This window comes from Canis lupus, chromosome 37, assembly GCF_003254725.2.
Source record: "Canis lupus dingo isolate Sandy chromosome 37, ASM325472v2, whole genome shotgun sequence".
Classification (NCBI taxonomy): domain Eukaryota; kingdom Metazoa; phylum Chordata; class Mammalia; order Carnivora; family Canidae; genus Canis; species Canis lupus.
In genome coordinates, this window is record NC_064279.1 from 26,551,356 (window position 1) to 26,570,332 (window position 18,977).

The following is an 18,977-nucleotide window of genomic DNA, read 5'->3' on the forward strand; positions in this document are numbered from 1 at the left end:
TTTTTTTTTTTTTTTTTCCCAGTATAGAAGAAATCTCCAAAAATCAAGCCAAATGTCTTCGAGAAGCATTTTGTGGTGGTAAACTGATTGGGTGCTGAGACACCTCCGTCTTCAGCTCCCATGTTCCCTAATTTATTTTGGCGTCGGAGCGTCTGCAGTGCCACCATCCAGCCACATGTTAAGGTTTTGTCTACGCAAGGGTGTAAACTGCATATGGTTTATTTCAATTAGCTTAATTGTTTTTGGTATTTAATAGCTAATTGTCTTAATTAGCTTCCAAAGCACAACAATGCCGACAACGGTAATGACTACATCTTATCCATATGGTTACAGAAGACGGATGACTCAATTTCCCATCCTCAGGCTGCGGGAGTCCCTGGAGAGGACCCGGCAGATGCGAGAGGAAGAAGATGGAAGTCCTCCAGAGAGCTGACCCGGCCTTGAATACAAAACCCGAATATTAAGAATAAATGAGGAGGTGATAGACAGGGGAATAACCCGGGAGAGTGAAGGATTTATGTAGGACTGGAGTCATCTATTTTCTTAATGTACATACCATGGAGTGATGCTGGGTGAATAATAACAGCAAATTTCACGGTGCCAGGAGGCTCTATTGGTTCTGGTCTGCAGAGGCAATGTTGGAAGACCAAATTGTAGGACACTGAAAGTGAGAAATGCCCCGAAGAGCAATCTGTCTTAGGAAAAAACAGGTACCAGTCAAAATGTGGGTGACATTTCTTTTTCTGGTGGTTATTTTTTTTTTTAAAGATTTTATTTATTTGAGAGAGAATGAACGAGAGAGCGCACGAGCTGGGGAGGGATAGAGGGGTGGAGAGAGAAGCAGATTTTCCGCTGAGCAGGGGGCGCACTGTGGGGGCTCGATCCCAGGACCCCGGGATCATGACCTGAGCTGAAGGCAGACGCTTAACCGACTGAGCCGCCCAGGCGCCCATGGGTGACATTTCTTTGGCCGATCTGGCTTAGAAGAAGTTCATAGCTAGCGCCTGGCGTATATTCAAGCCTTAATATATGTTTTAATCAGCAGCTGGCAGGAAATCCTTTGGGCTCAATCTTCAGAACATATCTAGGACCTGCCACTCAGCACGTCCTTAACTGCTACAATCCTGCTCTGATCTGCCATCATGTTTGCCCGCACCCCCTTGCCCAGTGTCCCCACTTGTCATCCCCACCCCCAACGACCCTCAACCCCTACAGCTGTTTTCAACACAGCAGCCAGAGGAGTCTTTTAAAACGTAAATCGTGTCCTGTCACTAGTTGGTGTCCCCGAACTCTCTGATGGCTCCCACCCCACTGGGAATGGAAGCAGCGTCCTGGAGAGACCAGTCAGGCACCCGCTCTGGTCTTCCCCTCCCAGCTCTTCTGCAGCTCCTCTCCCCCCGCGTCTCCCCTGCACCCGCACTCAATGTCCCTCACGTGGTCACACACAGTGCCCTTCCCACGAGCCACATGTGACTAGCGACGATGGCACTGGGCAGTGTGAAGATAGCACATTTCCATTGTTGCGGGGGCTTCTGCTGGCCGGTGCGGCCCTAGGGACTTTATATTGGCTGGAAAGCTCTTTCCAAAGACGTCCACATGGCAAAGTGCTTCAACTCTGAGCCTTTGCTCAAATGTCACCTTCTGCGAGAGGCCCACGGTGACCACTTAAAATCTCAACCCACAACCTGGTTCCCCCACCGCTCGTTCCTGCTCCCCTCACTCTGCTTTTTTTCTTTTAAAAGATTTTATTTATTTATTCATGAGACACACACAGAGAGAGGCAGAGACACAGGTAGAGGGAGAAGCAGGCTCCCTGTAGGGAGCTCGATGCGGGACTCGAACCCAGGATTTCGGGATCACGCCCTGAGCTGAAGGCAGATGCTCAGCCACTGAGCCACCCAGGCGTCCCTCACTCTGTTTTTTCTATAGCACCTAATGCCTTATTGTCTATTAAAGAATTCAGTTATTTTCATACTCATCGATTCTCGTCAGTCTCCCTCCCTTGAAAGCGATAGGGTCTTTGCCATCGCCATGTCCTCGGCATCTAGAACGTGCCTAGCTCAGCACAGGGTAGATACTCGCTTAGTATTTGTTGAAGGAATTAGTTAATGGATCAACATATTTACAGAGCACCTGTTGGGTTCCAGGCCCTGTGGCAGGCTCTGTGGATACATAGAAGAATAAAAGAGACTTGGTTTGTGCTGTCATACAGTTTCGACTCTAGTGGGAAAGACAAGTAAGAAGCAAATACCTAATACAAACTCTGGAGAGTTCTATGAAAGAGAGAAATCGCAGAAGTAAAACACACCATGTGTATGTGTGTGGATCAGGGTTGGGGAGGCTTTCTGATGCGGACAAGCCAGCTCTGTAAAGGAGAGCAGAGGGGGTGCTCACAGGGAGGGGCTGATGAGCATTCCGGAGGGAGATGCTATGCGGAGGCCCTGATGCATGGAAGGACGCGTCCCTAGTGCTTGGGACGTGACTCAGTTATCAGTCATCACAGCTCGGGGATCGGGGGCAGCCTCCCCTGGCAGTGCCACTCAGCGTGTGGCCTTGACCCAGCCACATCCGAATCATCTGGGATCCTGTTAGAAATGCACACTCCGGGGCCAACCCCAGACTTGGGAATGTGTGTTGTGATGTGCCCGCCAGGGCATCCCCATACTCCCCGTTCTAGAACCCTGCTCCCTCTGGAGCATCCAGGCCCTGAATGAACGGATGAGTGAATGAGGAGACTTGTGTGGTGCTTGTGTGGACCGTGCCTCTTCCTTTTTATGTTCTTGTTCTTTGACAAAAGCTCAGATAATGTGTAGCTCACAGTACAAAGTGATGCTTGCTTTATTTGTCGAGCCAGATTGGCCACCATTAGGTGGGACGATGAAAGAGAAGGGAAGACCCAGGTGTTCCAGGAATTCAGGGATGTGGGTTTACAGGGGAAGGTGGAGGGCATTCCTGGTGGGAAAGGCGAGGGCTGGAGGCTGAGGGGAGCATGGCTTGGTCCTGGGAGAGAACAGGAGGCCGTGGGCTGGAACGGGGGTGCGTACGTGAGGGGAGGCAGTGCTGGAGAACGGACAGGTCCTACCATCGCTGTAGAAATTGCGCAGTGGGCACGGGGAGCTGGTCTCCCAGCGATTTTAGGAAGGTCGTGTTGCATTTGGGGGTGACTGGAGTGCCCGTGTACGGTGGTCTAGGCGTTACGTATGCAACACCTTAGCTATGCCTTTAGGGTTTAAAAGAGCAGGATGGTACCATCGCCATCTAGCATTTTCTAGAGGGCACACACTGTCCTAAGTGTTTTACATGCATATAGTCATTCAATCCTCACAATCCAATGACGTGGCTACCCTCTTATTGGACCCCTGAGGGACTGGGGCACAGGAAGGCCGAGGAACTTGCCTCCCTCACCCAGCCACTGAGTGGTGGAGTCTGTTTGGAGCCCAGGCAGTCTGGTTCCACTCCGTTCTGCTGCCTCTACTACACTCTGAGCACAAAGGATCTTGGGAAATAGTTCACTGCCTTCTGCCCTCCAGTCCGTCTGGAGGCCCCTTTTGTGTGGCGGTGGTCTGGGCTTCAGAATGTTCCTCTTTTCTGGATCCTTCCTCCTTCCCTCTGACCCTGTCCTCCAACCCTCTGGTTTTGGGTCAGTGTGTCGGCCGGTTTGCACGGGAGGATGGGATGGATGGTGCAAGCAGAAGGAGGGGGCTGTGGACCTCGCCCTAGGTCTGCAGAGGGGGGAATAGGATTTTATGGGGTGCGAAAGTTATACTCTCTTGGGAGGCTTCTTTAAGAAAAAGAACCCAACAATGCCTTGCTTTTGCAAATTTTATGAAACCATCGAGCTTGTGAGTTCTGACAGGTCCCCTCCCCACACCAGGGCTTGGAAGGGGCCTCATTAGCTTCTCAGAAAACCTGCCTCTGAGTCTGGGCCTGTTTTCTTTGGCCATTCAGAGTCGAAGGCCAACCAGACAAACATCTTCCTCTTGCTGATACCCATCTCCTCTTAGAGTAAAAGCCAAGTGTATTGTACTTCTAGAATCTTTTTTCCATCTCTGCAAAGCCTTGGTGACCCGTTTATCCTTCTAGCTTGGGAGAGAGCAAGAAAAACTCAATCTTGCCTCATTTAGGAGAAGGGTGGTGTATTAAAGGCTAAGGCGGTAGGTAGGGGACTCTACTGCTGTCAGCTGGGACACGTAGGCTGCTCGCCCCCCAAAAACGATCTGGCTTTCTCTTGGCTGGGGTCCCAGGGACAGGCTGCCACTGGCTGCAGTAAATGACCTGCAGCCCTTCCCCTTCCTGGCTTCCTGCTTATTTCAGCCTGTTTCTCCACACCTTTTGCAAACACGGTCTGGTCAGGGTGTGGCCTGGCTGTCACCTCAGCAGGGACCTGGCCTTTTCTCTAAGTGATGCAGCAGGTAGCCAAGCTCCTGCACACCAAGTCTCTTCCCGGCGCCCGTTTGGGCTGACGGCTATGCCGGAAACTGCTTCTGGCCAGTCCTTAAAACAGGGACGTGATCAAGGTGGCTTTGGAGGCATAAGCGTTTGGGGAGGGTTCTGGCCAGAGAGGCAGAGGGCAGCTGGGGGGGGGGGGGGGGACCAGAGAGGCGAGCACTGAAGCAGGGAGTCCTGTGGGGATGGAGGTCCAGCTCATGCATTTCCCACTGTCACAACCCATTCATTCTAAGGAACCCATGGCCGCTCCAGCCTGGACATGTGCTCCCAGAGTGTGTGCTACTGACGTCACCGTGGGCTCCTCCGGGGACTGACTCAGGGACCCCGTCCGAAGCGCTCCCCTGATATTCAAATATTCCCTCTTTTCATCTTCTCCCCTCTCCTCCCCTCCCATCTCTGAGGACCTGGACTGTAAACGGCAGCGCTGAGCTGCACGTTCTAGCCAACCCTGCAGTCCTGGGATTTACAATCAGAACCTCTTGGAATTGAACTATTAACTAATCCAAACACTAGTATATTAAGCCACCAACCCTGGCCTCTGGCAATTACCAAGATACCCCGTCCTCGTCAGTCATTCTGAAATGCTTGGAATTGCTGTTGCCCCTTTAATCAGGTCTCAAGCTTGGGGAGGCTGAGAGTCCCCCTTTTTCTGCCTCCCTCCTGCTTTCCCTGAAAGAATTGAGAGGGAAGTCTTGTCTTTTCTCCCCGCCCCCCATCCCTCCAGGAATCGTGTGCTAAGGTGCAAAGCCTGAAGACGGAAAAGCTAAAATTAAATGCAAAATGTTCAAATGTCTTGGAACGTGCCCATTCCTTCTGAGGAGGATTCTGTGCCCTGAACAGGGGACGAACAACAGGCGGAGCTCACCCGGAGGCTGGAATGACCTGCAGGTCGTAAAAGAAACACTTGTTGAAGGCAAGTTGATTGCCTGAGGCAGATTGACCTTGAGGGCAGGATTTGTTTTTCTCAAGGTCACCGTGCAGTGAATGCATCCTGACTCTTAATGCGGTGTGTTTGTGGGGGCAGGGGGCTGGCATGCCTGGCTTCTGATTCCCGCTTCTCTTGATGGGTGGTTGCTAAGGGGAGGGGATTTTAGCAGATGAGTGCCCAGCATTAAGTCAGGTCGGGAGACCAGGGTTCTGTTGAGAGTCCCCCTGGCTGGGCTGGAGTCCTGGCCCCACCACTTGCTCCATAAGTGACCTTGGGCAAGCTACGTAATCTCTCGGAGCAGGTTTGCGCACTTCTGGAGGGCAAAGAATTGATGCCTGCCCTTTGGGGTGGTTGTGAGGCCATCCCTGGCACACAGTGCTGCATAAATGGTTATTGTTTTGATGACAAGTTCGTTTCCAACAATTATGGTTAAAGAGAGGGTCTCGGTTTGGTGCTGACCCCCCTCGGACAACCTCTCTGTGCTTGCTAATCTCTGTTTAAGAGCATTTCAGGGTTGGCCAGGATGCAATCGTCCCATCTTCCATTATGTTCACTTTCATGGTCACCTCATATTTACATGGCAAGGGAAACTGGCTTTTTCTTTTTAACAGTGACATCAAAAAAAAATTTTTTTTAAAGATTTATTTATTCGTGATAGACAGAGAGAGAGAGAGAGAGAGAGAGAGAGAGGCAGAGACACAAGAGGAGGGAGAAGCAGGCTCCATGCCGGGAGCTCGACTGCGGGACTCGATCCCGGGACTCCAGGATCGCGCCCTAGGCCAAAGGCAGGCGCCAAACCACTGAACCACCCAGGGATCCCCGACATCAAAAATTTTTAAGAAGACTTTACTGATTTATTTTGGAGAGAGAGTGTAGGGGGAGGACAGAGGGAGAGAGAATCTCAAGCAGACTCCATGCTGAGCTCCGAGTTGGATGCGGGGCTCGAACCCACGACCCTGAGGTCAGGACCTGGGCTGAAACCAAGAGTCAGATGTTTAACCAACTGTGCCACACAGGTGCTCCAAAAGCAACATAAAAATTTTTTAAAGGTAACTTTATTTAAACAAAATGTGAGTTGATTTTATAAATAGAAACAGAAATGTTAAGAAAATGGCAGATATAAGTGGAAAATGAACAGGGCAAAATTATGAAGGTGGGGCATGATTGATAGAGTAGTAGGCCAGGCAATCTTGGTCTAAAATAACTGTCCAGCACAAAAGTCGTGAGACCGAGGACACTCTGGGCTGTTTTGTTTAGGTGAAGGTGCTTCAGCTGGAAACTTTCTCTGGCTTCCTCTTGGCTTCTTTTTGCTTTTCCATTTGTGAGTGGCCATGAAGATGAGTCACCGGGTCAGTGGGGACACTGCCCCATCCTGTGCCTGCACCCTCTCCATGTACCCTGTCCCTCTGCCCGCTGGGATGGAGGCTTCCAGGGAAGACCACCAGTGCAGGCCACCAGGGGAAGGGGGCCAGGTCACAGGACACTGGACTGTGGAATTGCAGATTTGGGGCCCATCTAAGGGGAATCTGGATGACAGAAGCCATACATGAGTGGATCATAGGGGTGGTTGAGATAAAGGCCTTTTATGAAACACACACAACTGTGAGCATTTCTGTCTCTAGGACTGGATACCCTGGATCTCCAGAACCCCCACCTGGAGGCTGCCCTGGGGATCCATCCTAGGGCGGTTTGTGCCAGCTCTGGACTAGCTCTGTGCAAGGAGAGGTAGGCTACTTCTCTCTACTAGAACATCCTCCTATTACCATGGATGAAATTATCCTTGGCGACTTTCCTCCAAAACCCCTATTTGGAACCATGATGCTCCTGTTCTGTAGGCCCCAAGGTTTGAAACCTTGGGGGCTGTAATTTCATTTCCCTTCTCTTTCATTTCTCCACCCAACCAATCATCAGCTCCTCAAATGTTTTCTGTGCAATTACTACAAGCTCAATGTCTTTATGTTCACTGCCATCTTCTTCAGCCAATTCTTCATTCAGCAAACACCAAGTGCTTAATGTGTGGTGGCACGTGATCTGTGTCATCTAACGCCTGAATCCCGGATTGCAGCGTCGTGCACATGACTGGTGCTCAGGAGTTATTATTTATTGAACTGATGGAAAGCTGTCTCGACCTTTTCTCCCCTGCTGGAGAAGCTCTTGTGGCTTGGTGGGGAGAGAAAAGCTCTCATGAGACAGACCCTGGGTCAGTTCGAATCCCTAGGACTTCCCTGAGACTGACGTCCTCCTGAGGGGTCAGGTCTGGGGATCCACCTCCGCCCTTTTTTATCCTCTTAGAAAATCCTAACCTGGGGGTATGAAAGGACAGCCGGACAGCCATGAGATTTGACTCACTGGGTTAAACGGTCAAATAAATGAAGGTATGAATCTGCAGGCAGCTGAGGGGTGGAGCTGCAGGTGGATGTCACCAAAGATGCTCTACCTTAGGGCCTTGATCTTTACATTAACCCACCCCCTGCTTTCACTCGCTAATCCATTTTTGGAGAATACATTTCCATTGCAGGTGGGGGGAACCTAAGCATTTTTATTACTAAAAGTAACTGACAAACCATACAGAAATATTTATATACTCAAACTCAATCCTTGTGTGGAGAAACATCTTGTTGTTGAGAGCAGGATGCTTTATTCTAGATAGATTTGTCTCTTGCTCATTGAATAAATAATCAGACTGTAAGGCAGGGGATACACATTGAGTGAAGAGAAAGACAGCCCTTACCTTCCCATTACACGTTGTTTCAATAGAATTTCCTTGTGGCAAATATTTTTTATTCCAGAATAACATGCCACTATGTTTACAAAAAGACTTCTTATTCCGCAGCACAATGGTTGCGTTATTTTGATTACATTCTTCGCCCCTGGTAATCGTCTCATTTCCCTTTTGTAAAAGGAATTCAGACGCTTAACACAATTGTAACTCGACACCAATTCTGGTTGTCATGAAAAATTTTACTGATAAAATTCAGTGAGTTGTGAATAGCTTCTTTGCCTACATTTGGTTTCCTCAAATCATCTGTGATTCGCAGGTAGCACAGATGTTCCCAGCTGCTGGAAAATGAAGCTTGAAGTTCAGCCTGATAAGGAGAAAAATGCCTAATTCAAATTCCAAGAATTATTTGACCTAAATCAATTTCAACTTGAGAAAATGGGGTCAACTCTCTGCACCCCCAGAAGAGCCACATTGGTGATTAAAAAGTAAATCTCGAAGAATTAAATTATGTTGCTGTTCAAGCTTTCATACGCACACTTAGGAAAAAAAAAAAAAAAAAACAAACCCAGAGCATCAAAGGCTGTCGGAATAACTCAATTTAGTGATGGTGGCAAAGCATCGCTGCAAAAGGACTTTCCAGGCAGTGAGCTTTGCTCGGGGGAACTGTTACACACTTCAATTGCTATCCGAGAAAAAAGGGAAAAGTCTTTCAAATGAATAATTTTATGACTTTGAACCACACACATACAGCTTGAATATCAAATTATTTTAAATGAGAACTTCAAAAAGATCCACTTGTTAAATGAGTAAAAAGCCCTAAACAGCTGCCTACCAGAACAAAGAGATTTGGGTTAAAATGCCAAATAGAGACAGGGCCAGGCAGGACCCTATTCCGGGATTCCCAAGATGAGTATAGTAGTTTACCCTCTGATGGAAGGGGGCCGTTGACCTCAGGATTTTGTAGATAAGCGCATCCAGCCTTCCTTGGTTTACAGATGAAAACACTGAGGCCAGAACACAGGTGTCCAGCCAGACCCGGTCCCCACCCTAGTCGGTGTCTAGTCCAGATGTGTCCCACGTAAGCACTGAGTGGCACGGAGGACAGTCAGTGACGGATACATGGCTCTGGTCTTGTGGGATTGGCGAAAGACCCTGATTTCTGGGTCAATTTACCTGGAGGATATTTGCTTTTTCAAGGACCGTTTCGCTGCCCCAGCCCTTAGCCTTGCAGAGAGTTTTCAGGTGCATAAATCTCGGGTCGGGTGATTCCTTGCACCCTCCACCCCATCTTTTGTATCAAACAAGGAGACCCAAGAAGTTGTCTCTAACTGGGATGAAGGTGCTCTGTGAGCTGCGAAGATGTGTTAGAAGGCATATTAATCATGTCTTTTGGGGCAGCTCAGTCGGTTAAGTGTCTGCCTTCGGCTCAGGTCACGATCCCGGGGTCCTGGGTGGAGCCCCAAGCTGGCTCCCTGCTCAGCGGGGAGCCTGCTTCTCCCTCTCCTCTCTGCTGCTCCCCCTGCTTGTGCTCTCTCTCACTCTCTGTCAAATAAATAAATAAAATCTTTTAAAAAAATCATGTCTTTTTATTTTTTGATATTTTGGGCTTGCTGACCCTGGAGACACGGCCCCTGCCTGGGTCCGGGATTCCCAGAGATGGTGAACAGCTCACCTGCAAACTCCACCATCCAGAGCTCGTACCCCCCACCCAACCCCTTTCTCAGCCGCTTAGCCCTCGGCCACCACTGTTCTCCTGTCCTCGTTGCCCAGGGCCAGGTGCTGTCTTAGAGACCTATGAAACTGTCCACACTAACCTGCTCACCCCACCTCCCCTGTGTATTTGCGCACAAACCCCAAGAAAGGCTCCTGTGTCTGTTTTCTCCTGATGCCGGGCCCCAGGGCTTCCCTGTGTGACCCTTTGTGGCGAGGCATGCCCCCTTCTCTTGGGATCTGTAAGCGTAACAAACTCTTAAAAATTAATAATTTTGGGGGGATGCCCGGGTGGCTAAGTGGTGGAGCATCTGCCTTCGGCCCAAGGCGTGATCCCAGGTCCTGGGATCCAGTCCCCCATCGGGCTCCCTGCATGGAGCCTGCTTCTTCCTCTGCCTGTGTCTGCCTCTGTGTCCTTCATGAATAAATACATAAAATCTTAATTTAAAAAATTATTAATTTTTTAAAAAATTTTATTTCTTTAGAACAGCTTGAAGTCCACGGCAAGACGGAGGGGAAGGTACACACATCGCAATCACCCAAAGTCCTGGTCGCCGTCGTGTTCACTCGTGGTAATGGCGGTTCTGTGCTTTGGGACGAATGTGTAACGACACGGACCCAGGATGACGGTATAGGGTATTTTCACTGCCCTAAAACGCCTCTGCACTCCATCTATTCATCCATCCCAGCCCCTGGCAACTGCTGAGCTTTTCATGGTCTCTGTAGTCGTGCCTTTTCCAGAACATCACGTGATTTCAATTGGGCAGCAGGGAGCCCTCTCGCGTTGGTTTCTCTCACTTAGGGACCCGCGTGTAGGTTTCCTCCATGTGTTTTTGTGGCTTGATGGCTTGTTTTTTTTTAGTGCCGAGTAATATTCCACTGTCCAGCTGGATCACAGGTTTTTCTCCATTCGCCTGCTGAACGAATCTCGGTTGCTTTCAAGTTTTGGAAGTTATGAATAAAGCTGCTATAAAAATCGGTGTGAAGGGGTTTTGTGTGGCTATTCCGTTTTCCACTCCTTCCAGAAGAAAAAGGGGCACGATTGCTGGGTCGCGCGGTGGGAAGATGTTCAGTTTTGTGAGAAATCTCCACACCGTCTTCCGAAGCGGCCGGTCCATTTTGCTTCTCAGCAGCAAGGAGGGAAGGTTCCCGTCGCTCCGGCCTCGCCAGCACGCGGTGCTCTCACTGGTCTGGATTTGGGCCCTTCTGACAGGCGGGGGGTGGTGTCGCATTGTAGTTTTAATGTGCATTTCTCTGATGGCTTACTTGCCATCCGCGTGCTTCCCTTAGCGCGCTGTCAAGGTTTTTGGCCCATTTTAAAAGCAGGTGGCTTCTCTTTTTACTGTTGAGTTTTAAGAGCTCTTTGCACGTTTTGGGTAACAGTCCAATGTGCCCTTTGCAAGGGACTTCCCCCCAGTCTGTGGCTTGTCTTCTCGCTCTTTTGATATTGTCTTTCCCAGAGCAGAAGTCTTTAATTTTAATGTAGTCCAGCTTATCAATTATTTCGTTTGCAGATCATGCCTTTTGCTGTTGGATCTAAAAAGTTACAGCCATACTCAAGGTCGTCTAGGTTTTCTCCCGTCTTTTCTTTCGGGAGTTTTAGAGTTCTGCGTCTTACATGCAGGTCTGTGATGCAGGTCGAGTTAATTTTTGTGAAGTGCACAACGTCTGTGTCCACATCTGTTCCTTTGCACGTGGACGTCCAATTATTCCCGCCCCGTTTTTCTAAAAGACACAAACTCTCTTTTCCATGGCAGCTGTTCTCCTGATCTGTTGGCCTCCCCATGTCTGAATAATGATGAAAACTGTATTTTGAGAGACAGGGTCTGATTTTCACTTAGCTAGGATGGGGTGCTGCTTCTGCTCACCACCTTTGCTGGCAGACTCGGTCCCCCGGGTTGCCCCTGAATCTTGGAGGACAGGAGTGTGACGTGTCCCCAGGGAAGGAGGGGTGACAGGGAGATGCGTGGTGGGCACGCAGGTCAGCTCCTCCCCGACGTGCCCTGAGCCGCGGGACCCCCAGGAAGGCACCTGCGTCCACACCCGCTCTGGCCCACGGAGAGTTCCAGGCTGTACCTTGTCACCCGTCTCCCACCTTCTCTTTCATCTGGGCTCTCTGGTTTCTAGTCCCTGGCACCATTTGTGTGCTCTCCAATCTGCTTTATCATCTGCCCAGCTTTTAAAAATTTATGTAAGGCCCTCATTAGAATTTTAAAGTTTATCTTCATTACAGGTTCTGCTCATTCCTTATTAGGTTTAGTCTTAGAGTTGGTTTGTTTTGTTCTGACTTTTTGACTTTTTTGGGTTGCTGCCTTTTAAATGGGATTGTTTTCTTTCATTACATTTTCAAATTAGTTGTGTGTATGTAGCAGGCTATTGATTTTCAAATGTACATTTTTATAGCTAGTCGCCTTATTGAATTCTCCTATCGATTTTAACAGTTCTCTCTCTCTCTCTCTCTCTTTTTCCACTTGATTCTCTTTGGTTTCCAGGTATCGAGTTGACACCAGCCAAAAATAATAACAATTTTTTCTCACATGTTTATTACTTTATTCTTTCACAGCAACATGAGGGTGGGCATTCTTCTCCTGTTTGCCCTGTTTTTTGGTTTGATTTCTCAGGAGGATTCTGCTTCCCAGATTCCATTTAGGACCCTGGATACTGAACCTGAGCTCTGCCCTAGCACTCTGGGCTCTCATTGCTTTGGGGAGAGTCGGGGTGTTTGGGGATCAGGAGGGTCTCAGGGCTTGGAACTCACAAGGCTGACAGACCATGTAACCTTCTGCACACCTGCAGCGCATAGCCCCATCCACATCTCCGCTTCTTCTTGGAACCTCCCTCCACCTTGACTGCTGTTCTCTGGGGGCTCAGCAAGTAATTTTACCGGAAAGGAATGACAAAAAAAAATCAACAAACAAAAAAACAAAAAAACAAAACAAAACAAAAAAACCCCAAAAAACCACAACCAGGCATAATAAACTATTTCAGTGGACTGATTGTGTAATTAGGCAAACACAGTATGCATGTATTTCTGAGGATGTTTTGCTCCCCTTCCTTTTTTTTTTTTCCCATTTCTTCTTACCCCTTGAGCACTATTCAGTTGCCAGTGACAGAAATCAAAATAAAACAGCTTAAATGACCAAAGAATTTCTTGATTCCTAGAACCAAGCTGCAGGAGGGCTCCGGAGGGCTGGGTTGCTCCTTCCTGTCTCCTCTGAGGGCTGAGTTACCACCAAAGCAGGTACCCAGGTGGAGGCAGCTCTGGAGATGTCTTTACCAACCTCCTGAGCTGTGGGTAAGTGTCAGGACTATTTTAAGCGAGAGGCTTACGTTCTCAGGTAACCCCCTGCCCTCCCTGCGAAGTGGGTGTGCTTAGAGGCCCGGCGCCCGCCTCCGTGGAGAGCTGGCCCAAGCTCACAGCCAGGAGCGAGGCGCCACGGGGATCCCGGGTTAGTCCCCTGAAGTCCTTGGGCCCCCGAGGCCCCGAGGCTCCCCAGCTTCCCCGGCTCAAGAGCAGAGAAAAGTGAGCTCCTCCCGGCAGGTGCAGCTGGAAACGGTGCCGAGCACGGGCTCTGATTGGCCTGGCCTCGGTCACCTGCCTCTCCCTGGACTGATCACTGACGTCAGAGGGCCCGGTTATGGGGCTTAGCCGCCCTGGTCACCCGCCCAGCCCTGGGCTACCGAGAACCTGATGTGGGAGGGAGACGGGGGTGGCGAAGTGACAGGTGACCCCTACGACTCTCAAGCCCAAATCCTCGCTCCAGGCAGGCCAGATGTCTCAGTCCCGGCCCACGCCTGCCTCCTCCCCTCTGCGTGCCATCTCTCACTCGGACATGTCCTTTCCTCCTGAGGTTTGGGTAGTAGCTCCCCCTCCCCCCCTTGGAAGATTTAACTTATTTGTTTGAGAGAGAGAGGGTGGGGGGAGAGAGAGAGAGAGAGAGCGCACAAGCAGGATGGAGGGGAGGATGGAGGAGAAGCGACTCCTGGCTGAGCGGGGAGCCGGCTGCGGGGGTTGGGGAGGCGCATCCCAGGCCCCCAGGATCATGACCAGAGCAAATACAGATGCATAATTACCTGAGCCACCCGGGCGCCCCATCAGACCCCTTCTCTGTGTGGTACCTCTCTTTGGAGAGCATCAAGCTCCCTCCCTTTCTGCTGATTTTGCGCAGTAGCTCCATAGAGCGGCTCCAATCATTTGACTAATGAGAAGGCGGGTGCATTTTCTTGGGAAGGAAAAGCTTCGTCCACTCACCCTTCCATGGTCTTGTTTGCCCCTTCGAACTTTCCAGCTGATTTAACTTTGCTGGGAAGCAAAACAGTTCAAGGTGCCTGTAACAGGATATTAGCATATACCGCCCCGGGCAAAGACACCGCTGGAGCCCTCCATCTGTTTTGCCAAGTTCTGTTACATAAGTGACAGCTGATGGTATCTTTTAAGAACCTGTAGTGTTTGTGAATGATGTGTCTTAATAGAAGAACAATGAGATGCACCAGCATGCAGAACTCCCTTTGTGGGAGCAGGTTTTTCGCCAGAGGGTGATTTGGAGGTTTAAGGATGTGTAGGAGGAATGGCAATCAAGGTGGGGTGGGGGGTTGCGGGGATGGGAGGATTCTTTTCTTTTGCCAAGTGTTGCTGGTGGCTGAAATCCTCCGGTGTGGCCCCCCCCCCCCCATCTTGGGACAGGGTGGACTCACTCTGGAGAGTCAACCCTAGGGGTTTTGCTGGAGCCACCCACTATCCCCTCCTCTACCACCCAGGTGAGAGACCACCCGGTGTCTGGCCCACCTGTGGCTCTAGGTAATCTCTCTGAGCTCAAGAGCAGTAATGTTAGCTTGGTCAGTGTGATGCTTGTAAAATGTGACTCCAAAATTCTTTGGCTTTCTATCAAGGGGTGGAGTCCATGTCCCTTCCTGTTGATTCTGGGCAAGTTTTTTTTTTTAAGATTTTATTTATTTATTCATGAGAGACATGCAGAGAGAGGCAGAGATACCGGGAGAGGGAGAACCAGGCTCCCTGCGGGAAGCCCCATGTAGGACTGGATCCCGGGACCCCTGAGCCAAAGGCAGACGCTCAACCACTGAGCCACCAGGTGCCTCTCTTCTGGGCTGGATTTGGCAACCTTGACTGATAGAGTACGGTAGAAGGGCTAGAAAAGGCCATGTGGCTTCTACTTGGTTCTCTCTGCAATGCTCACCTTCCAGAGATTTCCCCTGGAGAAGCCACCACATTGTGAGAAACTCAACCCCCATGGAGAGGCCACATATAGGTGCTATGGGCTGACCTTCAGCCATCCTGGCCCAGGTGCCAGACACGTGTGCAGAAGCCAAGCTGGAAGCCCCAGGCATCATGAAGAAGTTGAGAGCCACCCCCACTGTGCTTGAATTCCGGACCCACAGAATCCGTGAGCAAAAGAAAATGGTGGTTGCCATTGGGTGGTGCCATGCAGTCTTGGGTGCTTATTACAAAACAAAGATAACTGGGACAGTCCGAGACTCTTCATATCAACTACAGCCAGGGCACCAGAGCCCTCCTCAGCTCCTTGGTGGCAGAGAATTAGTCATTGTATCATGTTCTGTGCAGAGCAGAGTTCTTTGCAAAAGCTAGGATCCCAGGCCGTCTGGCATCATTTCATAAGCCGTCCAGTAGGTACCCAAAGGATACCATCTTGCCCAGGAGTATTTTCCCAGCTTGGAGACTGCTTTGGTTCCCATGACATTTGGGCACTCTGCCCTACTCTTTCAGCCTTGATGGAAAATTCCAGGGGACCTTTTCCTCTTACAGTTATATTTAGTCTCTAAGCAGCAAGCTCCAGCACCCCATCCTCAGGGTTTGCCAATTAGGTGGAAGATTTGATCTCTGTACCTTTCCTCCTCCCGTCAACTTGTTCATCTCCTAGTCAGTGAATGTGGTACCGGGTTTAGACCATTGAAGCCAGTTAATCAACAAACTGGTCACTACTCTTCGTAAGGGTGTGTCCAAAAAAAATTAAGGACATTATGACTCTCCAGAGCTGATAATTTATTTGGGGAAATAAGACACAAATATGGAAAGTGAAATAGCCCAAAGATGATAATATTTCCAGCATTTAAATAGCATGTTTGCCTATGAGAATGGGTACCAGGCAGTCTTGTTCTTTGTGAGTCTATGGAACCCAGGATCCTCCCCCCCAACCCGCCAACCTTTTTTTAAAAAAGATTTTATTTATTTATTTTAGAAATAGAGCGTGGGAGTGCTTGAGCAGCGGGGAGGAGCAGAAAGAGGACAAGCAGACTCTGCTCTGAGCACAGAGCCCAATGTGGGGTTCGATCCCATGACCCTGAGATCATGACCTGAGTGGAAATCAAGAAGTCAGACGTTTAAGCTTAGCCGACTGCACCCCCAGGTGCCCCCCCAGGGTCCCCTTTTATAGTACATCGGATTACAAAGGAAACCAAACGCACTGAAATGGCCATCCAAACACTAAAAGCCAAAACCAAGTTGTGAATGTAGTTACAGTTAATCTTCTGAACTAGCCCATTATGCGACAAGATCCAAATTTGGCCTTATAACCACCATAATTTTGAAGAAAGGAGGAGTATAGACTACCTCTTGGGGCCCAGGAGATGCATGAAACAACTGAGACGTGGTACAAAGCATCTGTGATTTCTACTGGGGACAGAGTTCCCAGGTACTGTTAATACTTCTGGGGCGGGGGGTGCCTATATTTGTAGTCGAGGCAAGTGCCAAATTCTAGTTAGAGGTTAGGCAGGCAAAAAGGGTATATGGCCAGAAGCAAATTTTGAAGACAATAGTGAAAGTGAAGTTGTTCTTGCTTTTATTAGCACCACCAGTTTTAAACAATGCCAGTGATACACTACATCCCCCCGGGGGCCAGAGACTCCCACTGCCCTGCCCTCATCCCCAGTATGCCATGAAATAAAGGTATAATTTTGTCCCCAGCCGGGTTCACAGACCCCGGGAAGTCACCCACGGATCCCTTGGCAGTCTCTGACTGCAGGTTACTCCCGCGGTGTGGTGTGTCCTGGTACAGGGCACGGGCTTGGAGTCAGATGGGGCTTGGCTTGAGTCCGCCAAGCTGCTGATTAGTTATACGACCTTGACAGAAGTGCTTAGACTCTTTTTTTCTTTTCTTTTTTTTATTTTTAAAAATATTTTATTTATGACACACACACACACACACACACACACACACACAGAGGCAGAGACACAGGCAGAGGGAGAAGCAGGCTCCATGCAGGGAGCCTGACGTGGGACTTGATCCCAGGACCCCAGGATCATGCCCTGGGCAGAAGGTGGGCGCTAAACCACTGAGCCACCCAGGGAACCCCTCCTTTTTTCTTTTAAAGATTTATTTATTTTAGAGCTAGAGAGTGCAGGAGTCGGTGGGAGGGGCAAAGGGGGAGAGAGAGAGAGAGAGAGAGACTCCCCAAGGGGTGGGGAGCCCAACATGGGACTGAATCCCAGGACCCTGAGATCATGACCTGACCTGACCAAGAGTCGGCTGCTTAACCGACTGAGCCACTCAGGTGCCCCTGCTTAGACTCTGAGTATGAGTTTCGTTCTCTGGAAAATGGGGCACGATAACAGGGCCTTTCCCATCGTCAGTGGGTGGATTCACTGGGGTCAGGAAGTGGGTAAAGTGGTGAACGCAGTGCCTGGCGCCTGGTCAGGCTCTATCAACGGTACAGGAGCTGGTGGTGGTTGTAATGGTTGATTTTCCCAATAACTCTGGGAGGAAGGTTCTGTTATCCTGGTTTATCAGGTAAGAAAACTGGGTCTTTGCTTTTGCTGACGGGGTTCTGATGGAGCAGGGGATGGCTGCTACCTTGGGATCACCCACCTGCCCGGACCGTCAGCCTTTCTGATTGGTGGGTGTCCCTCCCACGATCAGCGCCCTCCTGCCCAGGGTGGGGACGGGGTCACGGACTCCACAATGAGCTACCCACCCTCTTCTGGCTGGAACCCACCCGGGATGGGCTGGAGAATCCAGTGCCAGCTGGTACATCCAGGTTCTGCGGCCCCAGTGAAGCTCTGCTCAGGTCCCTCCTCTTGCACGAAGCCACTCGCCCTTGGGAATCAATCCCTGGTCCGGGCCACTCACCTGGCACTGGCTAGCTATGTGGCTGTCATTTCTCTCCTGCCAGCTGCTCTCCTCAGTTAGATCACCGATGATTAAGGGCGGGGAAGTGGGTGAGAACTCCTCGGGATGGAAGGCGGCGTTTACCTTCCTCCCCGTCCAGCTGACAGCCTGGCACATAATATGTTCTCACTTATTCGATGTTTGCCGAATGAATAGACAAGTCAGTGGGTGAAGCGACCAGCCCGGAATCCGGCTCTCGGCGCACTTCGCCTCCCCCCCTGCTGCCCCGAGCCCACATGCGTCTGTGTCATGTATATACGGCGCCCTTCGCCCAGTGGCCCCCCTCCCTGCCCGTGAGCGTGGCAGGCGGGCTGGTCATACCCTCAAGGTAGACAGCGAGTCCGGTGCTGTGCCAGAGTGTGTGACTCTGGAGGTCTGACCGTATAAAGGGTTCCTTTCCCCCTTTACCTCCAGGGCAGCCGAGACCTAAAGTCCCGGTCGCATGGACCCCCAAACCCAGACAACCAGATCTAACTGGCCTGGGTCGAGGTCTCTAAAATTGCCACCACCCCTGGCTGAGCCCTGCAGCCCAACACTAACACGGGGGAACCCAGGCAGCCTGGGGGCTTTCATGTGTCTGAGGGGGGATCCCCCCACCGCTAGCTGAGGGGTGCTGGGTAAATGACTTAACCTGTATGAGCCTCCACTGTCTCCTCTGTAAAATGGGGTTAATGACAGTCCCTAGGCTCGAGGGAGCTCAAGAGGATCGAACGAGACCACGCGAATAATGCTCCTGGCATATCTCACCTGCGCAATCACTGGTAACAGCCACTATTATTATTAGTAATTATTCAACGGCACGTATGAGTGAAGGCAGAGGAGAGGGCTCGGGCCACGAACACGTCCCTGTCTTGACTCACTCCTGGGCTGTGTTTCTGTGTAGACCTGACTCCAACCCAGCGCGCACAGACGCCCTTGTGCTGGGCCGTGCTCGGGAAAGGCGGGCCCAGCGCCCTTACGCGGTGGGTAACACGCCGTGCGTGGTGCGGGCAGGGCGAATGAGAGGGGACGGGCTGTACTTAAAGCA

At 50.4% G+C, this 18,977-nt stretch overlaps 1 long non-coding RNA gene across 1 annotated transcript; it reads left to right on the forward strand.

The window, feature by feature from the left end:
- Positions 1-84: 84 nt before the first annotated feature.
- On the forward strand, positions 85-10,789 carry LOC125754502 (uncharacterized). Its single transcript, XR_007408888.1, has 2 exons — positions 85-710; positions 10,295-10,789. It is a non-coding gene; the product is annotated as an uncharacterized LOC125754502 (long non-coding RNA).
- The last annotated feature ends 8,188 nt before the right edge of the window (positions 10,790-18,977 follow it).